Source organism: Drosophila melanogaster, chromosome 3L (assembly GCF_000001215.4).
Source record: "Drosophila melanogaster chromosome 3L".
Classification (NCBI taxonomy): domain Eukaryota; kingdom Metazoa; phylum Arthropoda; class Insecta; order Diptera; family Drosophilidae; genus Drosophila; species Drosophila melanogaster.
The window spans coordinates 8689297-8701953 of record NT_037436.4 but is presented as its reverse complement, the minus strand read 5'-3'; the positions used below and the strand labels follow the sequence as shown (position 1 = coordinate 8701953).

Genomic DNA, 12657 nt, shown 5'->3' with positions numbered 1-12657 from the left:
TGGTTGGTATTTTATATGCTTTCGAAACAACATTAAACATTTTATTTTAAAGAAATATTAAAAAAATCTGTGTATCTGTAAAATTAATTTGTAGTTAAAATTTTCAAATTTCTATGAAATAATTTTAATATATGATTTTTCATAACCATCTTGACCATGTTTTTCATACCACAAACACCTAGCTTTACTCGTTTTGACCACTGTGACATCCACCGCCATTGCTGCCATCCAGAGGGCCTGGTCCTGGTCCTTTGTGTTGATCGCAGACCGGTGGAGAAAATTGTTCAATTACACAGAGGCTCGGGATGTCGAGACAAGGGCTACTTGGGTAGTCGCAGCCCGGCAACGACTGCGATTTGCATTTGCAGCGAATCGAAGCACCGGGATGTCGAGATGCAAGATGGAATGGAATGGGATGGTATGGTATGGGATGGGATGGCATGCACTGGAGGAGCGTACCCTTTGCATCTCATAATTGCATGCGACTTGATGCACGTTAAGCAAGTTAACACCCAAGTGCAGCAGCTGCTGCAACTTTAATTAGTTTTGCAGCCAGTGAGAGCGAAAGGGATGGCCTGCGAGCGGGATAGAGTCATTTTTGAATAATGGCCGCTGCTGCAATGCATTAAATTGGCCATCGATTACACGACCCCAGCCAAAAACCTGCTGCAAAACGGCACCAAGAAAATGGCCACCAGTCGCGCTCAAATTTTCCACCACTCAAAGATAAGACTTGGCAATACCCCTTGATAAACACTACGAGCAGTAGTAGATAGTAGACACACCGCGCAGTTGGCCATATAGTTTTACCCCATGGTTACTGCGTCAATCAATTAACAGATAGTAAAAGCCATGCCCGTCGGAGGCGATCGTTTAGGTGGCTTAGGTAAGGGTATGGTTTACATGGCAACAGGCGATCGATCGCCAGTTCGATTGGTCTATGTGCACGGGAAAAACAATTGGCCACAAATGATATAAATTTTATAGTTGTATGACACTAGGACACTGTAAGAATGACACTATGTTGATTCAAAATGAAATACAAATAGATATTTTGTAGGTATTGAACTTCAAAGAGTTACAATGAGCAAGATACTTTACTTCACTAGTTAGTATCAAAATGCCCTGTTTCCAAGTAAATTTCTCTTAGCAAATGTTAGTTTTCAAATGATTATTGGTGTGTAGTACGCAGTACTATTTTCCCCAGTGTAGATACTCCAATCGATCGATCGGCGGAGCGATCGTGCCAGCCTTGCACGGCTAATATTGACTGCCACTGTCTAATTATAGCGCCCAGCCCGAGCTCAGACGACTGTGCCTACGTGATTGTGTGTCTGTGTCACACGACCAGCACCAGCCCCATTCCGCGATCCCCACCCCAGTTACAGCGGCCCACCACCGACGACGACCTGCCCGCGTGCCCACCGAAAGCACCACCACCCAACTGGCACCCTACGAGCGTCAGGCGGTGATAAGAAAATCCACTTGACACAACTCGCGGCGAGCACAACAAAATAATTATTGATAAAAGCGGCTCTACGACTATGTGTACACACATATGTACGTATGTACGTATGAAGATAGATTTTGCACAGGCAAACAGTACATTTGTACGAAAATAAGAAAATAACAAAAAACTACAACGATTCATGGAAAATTTTTCAACAACTCGCAGTTCATTGCTTCCCCCCCCCGATGGGCGTTGGGTGGTGGGTGGTGTTGGGTGGCTGGTGGGTATACGGTATACGGCATACTGTCAGTGTAAAAATAGCATTATTTAGCAGAGAGAGTAGAGTCCGCTGCGAGTCGCATTCGTCATGGCACACGCAAAAAGTCATGCCCCTGCCAGCTACCTAGATATAATCTATTTACGTGTACGCCACCTATCTCCACATATACATACATACATACATACATATATATGCCCGATAAGGACGGCTGACGTCCCCCTATATTTCGAAAAATATGATATATACATGTATGTCATATATGTACATACAACCGTGGCGAGCACGGGTTTTGGATCTCATGATAAGACGGCGGCAAGGGGCAAAAACCTGCGGCGGCGGAACAGTCACGCTCCTTGTGATAAGAACTTTGGGGGGGACTTGGTCAATTTCCCAAGTGTTATTGACTCGCTGCCATGGATTTGCCCGGCGGCACTCAAGTAGGCTCGACTGCCAAAGATAAACAGTCGATTCGCGGTGGGCGGGGGTGGAGTGTCAATAGGGGGACCAATGGGGTCTGCAGAAGTCATAGACTGGTACGATAAAGAAAGACCGTGATAAGAGCCTTAAAATATATAGAAACTAAGAATCGTTGTCGTTAGCCCAGAAATATAGAAATGGGTATTCATTCTCCTTACTTCCAAACAACGCTTTCAAAGATGCTAAGGAAAATCCTAATTTAAATGTTAGAATCTTGGGACCTATGTAAGATATATAAGTTCGAATTGTATAAGAAATGATTTAAGCGCAGTATGAATATTATAATATTTAGTAAAGGCAGTAAAAGCATTTCCGCCTTACGAGTCCAAGCTGTTTTACTTTGACCTTTGAGTTTTTCTTTTACCAAAAGAGCTAGAACCCTGAAAAACCGATTAAACCTTCCCCAAACGACTTCAATACCACCTTCTGCAATTGATCGCTGCACTGAGAGAAAAAACCTTTCTTTGTGTGCCGCTAGTCACGTGGTGGTTAATATGGTTTTCCAGAAAAAAAACCGCGTACGCCGTACGAAATGGATGAATATGTCGGTATTCATATCGGGCCGAGTAGACCCAAAGACCCATATAGCCAAAGGCCCCCAGAACACAAGTGTGCCAAAGTCCAGCGCAAAAGAGTAGTGTCTGCCATAAATTCGAATGGAACAAACAAAAAGTGCCCACTCTGCGGAAAGCTGATTACACACACGGCACTCGAGGAGTCCAGGAGTCACACTAAATGAATATTAATAATCCGAGAGCTACTAAAAATAAACCATCAATCATGTGGGCATTCGACCAGCGGGCGATTTAATCTAATCGCATCTAATGTGGCGTCTAAGTAAACAACTGGAGTATTTGGACGCTAATTAGGCTGTCGAATGTCATAAAGCCAAGAAGCAACGCCTCGAGGGGCTCATGATGTGTCCATTTTTCTTGGTGGCTCGACCTCAGACCTCAGACCCAGACCCATAGCCATTCCAAAAGCCGAAAGCTATGATTTCAGCCCCAAGAGCTCGACCACTCAACTCGCTTATCAAGACAATTGAGCCAGTTGACCTCGGGTGTTCAATTCCCCCCGGGTGGCGATCGATGATAAGCCGGCCAGCCAAGGCAGTTCCGCCTTCTGTAAGAGCCCCTCGAATTGGTGTTGGAACCCTTGGCATCTGGTCTTCAGGAAGTCGTTCGCCAGACGGTGACAAATCTCGAGTGGCGGGTTCCGAGAACTTAAACCCACTGATTAGTCAATTGGCGAGCAAAAACCTACCGGCTGGCGGTGAGATCGAGTCTCTGAGATCAAGATCCAAAGATCAACGGGCGGCACTTGTGGGTTCCAGCGAAATGCTGATTGATTCCTGCTAAACGGAAGTGCTTTACCCCTAGTTTCTACCCAATGTCCCCCTTCTGGAACCAGGGGCTTTGAATTTTTGGTTTCCCGAGTCGAGCGCCCGACCTTTGGCTTAAATAAAATAGAGACCAGTCTGGCACGAGTGCGACGCTTCGCGCTAATGATGATTACCATAACGTATTCAGAGCTCGACTGATCAAATGACTGAGTGACTAAGTGACTGAATGACTGAATGACCGACTGACTCTGATCGATCGGCGATGTTATATTTCGACGGCACGAGCTGCCCAGCACGAGCAGCACGCTCAATTGGGGCTGTGGCTCGTCTTTCTGATTGCTGGCGGACCGATCACCGACCGCTGACCGCCCCTGCACCACCCCCCCTGGTCCGGCCACCCCGCCCCCAAAAACATCGCCCTCTGATAATCATCCCGTGCGTCAGCAAAGCCCGAGCACTTTAGACTTGGAGCCGGTACTGCCAGAGCCCATGAAATGTCTGTGTGATGCCTTGACTTGGCGTGCTCCCAAGTTGGGGCACAGACCCCCATCCACCGCCATCCTCCACCAATCCGATTCGATCTGCCTATTGACCATTCACTAAGCCGCAAATTAACACTGGCATTTTTATAGATTTGAACTTTCTAATTACCACTGTACGCGCATTTCCTTGATTTTGAATAAGCGAACTTCGACCAATTAATTCAGCGGTATTCATCGAGTTTTAATGTATTCAGCGAGAGGCCTAAATTAATTTCGGGAAATACTTAAACACCTCATTAATTGAAAATTCACATTCCGCAACAAATTCACGTTCTCATTCATATTTATGCTCACTCAAACTCACATAGATTAACTGGAGCATAGAGATACAATAACTACGAACAATTAGAGATAGTGTGGTTGAAAGATCGTTTTGAATAATGTTAATGTTAAGAATAATGTAAAAGAAATGTTTTGTTTTTACTTTTCTAACTAACGTTATGAACGTAACATTTGAACTGCGACATTTATTCTAATTGAAAGGGAATTTTTTTAATTAATACCATTTGCATTTATCCGTTTATCTTAAAACAGCTGTAAAAATAATCATGGTTCAACAGAAAATACACAATAATTCATTATAATTGATATAAAATGATAAATAAATACATCACTGAAATTGAATTTATAAGTCTGCTTTTGCGTTATATTTAAAAACAGATAAGAGTAACAGATTACGAGTATCTATTGAATTGAACTGAGATACTTTCTTCAGTTACAAATAAAAGATTTCCAAGTGCGTTAAATTTGGAAAATGTGTCAAGTACATTTAAGCTGTAATTTTAGCCAGCAGTAATTCAATAAATCCCTAAGTACACTTGCGAAATGTTCGCTGTTTGCAGAAGCTATCGCCGTCGTTTGCCACTGGCAACTCGTGATAATTTGTGCACCGCCCGCCCGGTGGCTCCGGATTCAAATTGAAAACGCCATCATGCTCCATTAACCCGCAGGTGCCCATACCCCCGAAAAAAAAGGGGGGCGATTGATTGATTGATTGTGGCGACTTGAAGGGGTGAGGCGTTTGGCGGTGGATTGGCGTGCGAAGCGCTTTCGCGATCAATTGCACGTCGCTCGCTTAAAAGCGCTCGGCACTCTATCGCCGGCTCGCTCGCACTCGATTGGCCCCCATTTACCTTTTGCCGCTGACGCCGGCAGCGGCACGTGCCGCACAATCTTGGCGCTGTTCCAATGCTCCCGCTCGCCACTCGGCCCCCCCGTTGGCTCATCCCCTTGCCGGCGGAGCGGCCTCCGTTTCCGTCGCCGCGTTGTTTGTTGTTTGCTCATGAGCTTTTGTTATATTTCTTCCAACGCTGTTGACTCTCGCATTGTCGCCATGCCAGATCTTCCCGGCCCATATATACATATATAAAAAGATATATATTATATATATGCATTTATTTCCCTATTCCAGCCACAATCTCTACTTTTGGAGCCTTCACTGTCTTTCGGATTCCTTAATAATTATTAGTACTATTATTATTATTTTTAAGAGCACTAGTACCTTTCTCATCACTTGGCATCTCTAATCTGATTCCATGAAGCAGGCGCGTGTCGAGATTAGCTCTTTAACTCTTTATTTTGGCCCACCTCACTGGGTCATAGTGTTGTGCAATTTTCCTCCATAACATTTCCCTTTTCCAGCATAAGTATTTTCTTTTTATTCGCTCACCTTTCTTTTCGTTTCGCTTGCGTAATTCGCGAGTTAAGTGACCCTATTATGTTATGTAAGCATTTCATTGACTTTGGATCGAAATTCCGACTGAGTTGACATTGTGTATTTTTCGATTTTCTTTTATGCCTTTATTTGTTGTGACTTGAGAACTTATTGATCTGAAATAAAACAAAAAGGGAGCTTTCACCCTACGCCGGTCTTAAACGGCACAAAAAACAAAAAGAAATTGATATCATTGCTCAGACAAAATTTTAAAAATCATTACAGTATTTAAAATTATAATTAATTACTATGTATTACTGCCAATTTGTATTAATATTCCATTACAGAATAACCTGATGTAATAGAAATTAGACTTGTCGTAACACTCATAGTGGTTATTCCGAATTAATTGCTACTATACAATAACTATATTTATAATATAATCCGTGACTTGACCACAGCCAATTACCGAGTAATTAAAACAAGTAATGTTTGAAAAATCTGTGGTTAAAACCGCTTCTATTAAAGTATACCTAAATGATATAAATAAATATTGCTCTTCTGGGCCAACAAATAAAATTCACAGGTAAGTGCTTGGAAGTTCGTCATAATTCGGTTATCCCCAACTGAAAGCGCCTCTTCAGGTTTCACGAACTTTTTAACGAATTCGGTTCAATAATACCTTTACGTAAAACCATGGTAAAAAAAAAAGGAAAACACAAGCGTGACGTTTACACGCGCCCATTTAAGCCGAAAAAAATACGGCCCAGAAGGAATTCGACAGCCAAGAAAAATGAGAAGCTTCTTACGCAACATTCTGCACTGACCATTTGACAATAAACAAAAAAATACAAACAACAACAAAAAACTGTTGATACTGAAGATTTGTGGCGACACGCAGATCATACACAGCACGCGTTTGCGAAACTCTGAAAATGGGTAAATAAAGACACTCGAAGTTGTGGACTTTTGGCAGTGAGCGTAAACTGAGCCATAATTACCAAAACGTGCCACAATTCGCTGCTTGCTAACTTCCAAGAATTCGACAGTTTGGATTCCAAGCGTGTGTCGTTCACTGCTAATCGAACTTTAGTTGGTCCAATCAATAACTCTATAAATGCACAGAGCAAAGTATCTCAAGTGATGATCAATTAGATAACTTGATGATAAATACCAAGAGTGTTTTAAGAGAAGAAAGGTAGAATAAAATTGAAATTATTAATAATATTAATAATAAATATTAATAATATATTATATATATTTTATCATATTACGATGTGCACAAAAGCAATGCTCATGAGCTTCAATGAGCTAATAAAGTGGAACACACACGCGTTAAACTATTTACATGCTCTTGATTTATGAGGCATGTTATCTGCTCTTGAAGTTAATTCTGTGGGGAAAAACCAGCACGACTCGGCTCCAAAGCTCCGAACTGTTGGTCATATCCACTCCCGATCCCATTCCAAACGCCATTCCAATCCCCAATGGCAGTGGCACCTGTTGAAGGCTCACCTGCATTATCATAATCGAGTATCGCACGATGGCGGCATTTCTAACATCAATCAAACGCCCACAACAGGCACTATGCCATTCCATGTGGCTAATTGACAGAACGTCAGCTGCAAATTAAGTGTCGGAAAATAGCAATTACAGTAGATAGTCTTCTTTAAAAAAAAATGTATTTATATATACATATTTATTTGCTCTACACTGCAGACCAATATTTTAGAAATATTTCAGCTTTTGCATTGATCAGATTTTTATACCACCATACATACAAAACTCTTTATTGTGGAAAAATTATGTTTTATGAATAGGCCAAGAACAAAAAATTCCACTTTAAAATTCCTTTCAAAATCTATGATTTAGCGAAAGAAATAAAAGATAAGATCTGATCGAATTGTTAAACTTTCGATGCAAATCTGGCCTAGGAAACTGCACCCAAATCGGCCAATCGTTCTGAATAGAAGCCAGACTGTGGCCCCATTATCCATATATCCACATGTCAGTAGACTACACTATATATATATACGAAGTGTGCTGGGAATGTCGCCGCAAATTCCACGAAGTGGAATACAATCAAATGATATATAAATTATATGGAAAAAAATACAATAAACCACAACGAAGCGTGTGAATTCAGCTGCAGTCGCGTGGTCTATGACAGGCTTATGACAAAAGCGCGGCGCGTGTGGCTCAAAGTGGCTCAGAGTTGTTGCTCGGCGGTTCAGTGGCTCAGTGGCTCAGTTGCTCAGTTGGCTTAGAGTGGCTTAGAGTGGGGCCCGTCTGTGGCCCCCTATCCCCCCACCCTCCCCTGTCGAGCGTAGCCACCATTTGGCGTCTCCAACGGCATCTCCGACTGGTTTTTGTCTCAGGCGATATTTGCTTTATTTTCCTACCTTTATTTATGATTATTTTTAACTCTTATTTCTTTTTTTTTGTGTTGTTTTTGCCTTGGCTTTGGCAAACACACGCTTGTTGGCTAATTTTTCTTGTGGCTTGCTTTCTTTTTTTGCGGCGGGGGAATTCCAGAAACGTTCGCGATGCGGTCTGGTCCCCCTTTTTGGCCCCTTGGTGGTTAACATTTTAATGCCAAACGGCCAGACAAGCGACGACGGATGGCACAGACTCGACACGCTGCAAATTCTAATTAATGACAGTTTTAGACATTTTTGAGCTAGACGGCGCCAAAGACAAAGCCAGCAAAAACCAAAAAAAAAAAAAAAAATAAAAAACACTAAGCTCGACTCGAAAGAGCAGCATCTAAAAAATATCGATTTTGAATGTATGAGGTGTCTGTGTAGATTCGAGACCCCAGGGCATGTCTGGCCAAAAAGCTGATGAAAGAGGCAACGGATCGTATCGGATGATCGTGTTATATAAAGAAGGGATTTTCTAATGGCCAAGAAGAACTAATGATCGATCGGTGGACTCTCAGCTTGTGTGGCTTAGTATTGCAAGTTGAGCGATGTTTTAATTTTGTATCTTTCAAATCCATCAAAAACAAATCACTTAAAGTCGTCGGACTTATAATTATTATATATATGTAAGTTCTTGCTAGGGGAAATATTCAATGATTATTTAGTTACATGATATCATTAATAATCTGGACCAAAGGCTTTTGGAAAATATTATCATAAAGTTCCGTGTTGTAATCCAATCGTAATCCAAGTCAGTTCCGCAATGCAATCGAAGTCAATATCATAGCATTGCTCAGTGGGATTTCGAGATTCCCAGAAATCCAACTAAGTCGTCCGACATCCTGTAATCTGTGATCCGCATGAGTGCCAGTCATCGAATCGAAATCTAATGGAAATCAATGGCGACTGGTGACTCACAGCCCGTTGGACTTTAAGGTGGGTGGCCGGTGGGAGCGTCGGGAGGTGGGCCGCTTGGCAAGGTCGTTGCGTCAGCGTTCCACGATGACGTCGGTCTTCGCACTTTGCTCCGCCGGGTGATTGCATGTGCCAGCCGGAGACTCGGCAGCTGTCTGTGACAGGTTCCCGATCTGGTTGCCGTTCCAGCGCTTTCGACGGGTAACCACATTGCCCGGCTGATAAGCTGTTTACGACGACCGACGTCTTGGGCCTCGGCAGACAATCAGTCATATATTACTTTATATATTTATGTGTGTGCATGTGTGGCACGGCATGCCGGCGTCTTATCAGAGTGTTCACTGTGCGAGGAGGCTAATGGTGAAATTAACGACGGGGCTCGTGCTTCGCATTGCAGCGCACGTAGACGCCTTCGAACTGTGCACTGAAAAAAACTGTTAGGTTCTTGCTTTAAGATACGAAAATACATTTTACCATGTGTTGAAAATAAGTAAATATACAATCAATAAGTTTACAGTATATATTCAAAGTTTTTAAAGTACTGGGTATAGACAAGTAAATAATAAGAATCTACGGTCTTAATAAATGTAAATCAATTATATTGATTTAAAATATATTATTATTTACTTGGTTAAAGATATTGTAAAACCTGTTTGAGATTAAAAAAAATAGCATTTATTATAAGAAATTTATTTACATAAAACGAACCGACTCACAATATATAAAAGGGGGAACTCCCTTCTTTGCGTTTCTTATTACTCATTGCTGGAAAAACTATATTAGAAGACCTGTCTCAATCATATATCACTATGATAAGCGTAAAGCTCATTCTAAATTTGCTCAGTGTATTTCTTACACCCCGTCAAGGAGTACGTGGTGCGGTGCATGGGATCCGCGGTCGGATGGTCTGGCCTTATCTGGCTGCCCGGGCCGACTTTAGTCAGCAACTAAGGGCTAGGCCAACACTTGTGCTTTCAATGTTTGTATGTGGGTCACATCGTTTCGACTTTCGATTAAAGACTTTGACGTCAGCAGCTGGCTGCCGGAACTCGAGCTGGAATCAGCGTACAGAGATCGTACGATGCATGCAATCAGCATGATTCGTCTGGGCAATGGTACACCCACCCCATCCGATATCCCTTACAGTCTAACGGTCGCAAATCTAATCGCGTTAAACTATAAAGAATTTCCTTTTTTTGGGGCTCGACTCATTTCCGGATGGTGATACCTTGCTATATCCCCATAACACCCATAGCACCATATTCCACGTTCCAGGTTGAATGTGAGTGCTAAAATTAAAATCTTACCACGATACTAGCCTATCAATTACTATCGCTAATGCGATGACCTTATATGGAGCATTTTTAGTTTTGCGGAAACACTTAATGGGCTTATCAAGGGAAATGTGTAATTGATGGTTTGCTGAGCAATTGTAAAACTAATAAAGGAAATGCCTCATGGTCAAGTGAATAGATAAAATGTAGGCCTTTTCATGACTTTGTGCTAAAAATATAGTGCTTAGTTACTCCTGAAAGGCGTCGTAATTGTGAGCTAATAGAATAAGATATCAGACTGCACGTGGCCTATCTAAAAATAGGGCAATCCGCAAAACGAAGCGGAATGAACTTCAAAAATACCTCCCGACACTCCAGACAGAGAGATTCACACTGATATGGAAATTTTTGTCATCCGCTAATTGTGACATTTAAATCAAATCTTATCAGGTGTTAAAAGTCGTAAAGCATGTAAATATATGCTGGAGTGAGTCTATCTAATGATAGCAAATTGGGGTCTGAGTCCAAGAAGCTCCCTGTAGTTTTCCATAGCGTAGGAAAGCAACAAATCTTCCGCTCTCGACGATCCAGGGTGTGAATTGTCAACATCGGTGGCCTTTCTCACGATTTGTTTTTAGCGCTGCTGTATCTACGAATCGGTCGGATTGACTCCACCGTCAGCTGGGTATTGGGTATTGACTACTGCATACTGGATGTCCAGACGTGATACTTGCGTCATAAGTTCGATATGTCCACGATATCGCCGGCTGAGCCCAAGGCGTTAAGTTTGCGGTTAAGACTCGGTCGATCGACTTATTTTTGGCTTTCGCGCCATAGATTGATTGTGCCCACAGGAAAAACAAATGTGACTGCGACTGGTGACTGCTTTATAAATAAATAAATAGTGCCAAAAATATCACAAAATAACAAAAGAGTTTCAGTCTGAAGATCGATGGATAGGCATTGTTGTTGCCGGATGAATCCGACGGATTGATTTTCTATAGTTTTGTGATTTTTTGGCAGCTTTGTTTCGTACTTTGTTACTTATTTGTGCCCCGGAGTCGATGAAATAACGCCAAAGCGTGCCTCCAGTCAAGTTATTTTTATTGTTAATTAATACCTTTTATTTTTATGTGCACAGAAAACACTAGAAATCCACATGCCCCGTCTATAAGCGCAGATATGTGATCATTATGATTGGGGCTTAAAGTCCGATGGCGAAGAATTTGCATTTCAAATTCGCACCCAGAAATAAGCAGACGGCGGAAAAAGTCACCTTGCTTGGAATTTAGCCAGAGGAACAAAAATTATTCAAAATTAAAGAAAAAAGTTAGCAACATAAGTCACGAAAGAATAAGAAATCTATAAAAAGCTGCAATTTAAATAGCAAAACTGATTTTTTTGGCTATAGCTGTAGAGAGTTTAGAGGAGGAAAGAACACTGACATTATTTTTAAACTTTATAGGAAAGGCCAAGTCGAAATCATACTAATCCCCTCTTTCGCAAGATGGTTTTATCATCCGTTGTCTGCCAACTTAGCAGCTATTTATATATTTAATAAAATGTTTTTTTTTTCGACAGTTGGACACCCAATTCGGTGTCAGCGGCAAAGTTACGACCCACAGAACCACTCGAGCTGACGCACCTGGAATTCCCCATAAATCAGTCGCAAATAACTAGAAGCAGCAGCTTGTTTGTTTGTTTGCTTATTTGTTTGAATATTTTGTTTATTCTCTGTCATTCGTTGTTTTTTTTTTCGCAGCCGGGAATTATACAGTAGCCCTACTGTACAGTGAGGCCGAACCATATAACAATATTGGGACAAAATCGATGGATAGACAAGGGGAAAGCTAAAGACAGATTGTCGATTTATAATTGGCTGCGGCCGTACACTGGCTTCATACTAATTACTATTATTATGTATGGTAATATCCAAATGGAATCGAGCTTATAATTCGGTAGTCAAATTATGGTGGCGTGATTATTTGATGGTGATTAGATTGAATTTGAATTAGCATGGGTCAAAAAAATATGGGAGTTATTTATATATTATTAATTCCAAGAATCGAGCTTCTGGCTAGCATATTTTTGAAAGAAATCAAACCATTTTTCTTGTTACTAAAAAAAAATACAATAGAAAGATATACCATTTCTTTACGCCAACTGCAAAACCAATCACAACAACGCAAATAAGTGGTAATAGCCTGCCATTTATGGGTGCAATTCTTGCTTTTGTTATTGGCAATTGTATAAGCCAAGAGTGTTTTTTACCAACATTCAAGGTCGAGCAAGGTCGTTAT

At 41.5% G+C, this 12657-nt stretch overlaps 1 long non-coding RNA gene across 1 annotated transcript; it reads right to left on the bottom strand.

Moving 5' to 3' along the window:
* Positions 1-8762: 8762 nt before the first annotated feature.
* lncRNA:CR44526 (long non-coding RNA:CR44526) lies at positions 8763-9251 on the bottom strand. Its single transcript, NR_124833.1, has one exon. It is a non-coding gene; the product is annotated as a long non-coding RNA:CR44526 (long non-coding RNA).
* Positions 9252-12657: the final 3406 nt, after the last annotated feature.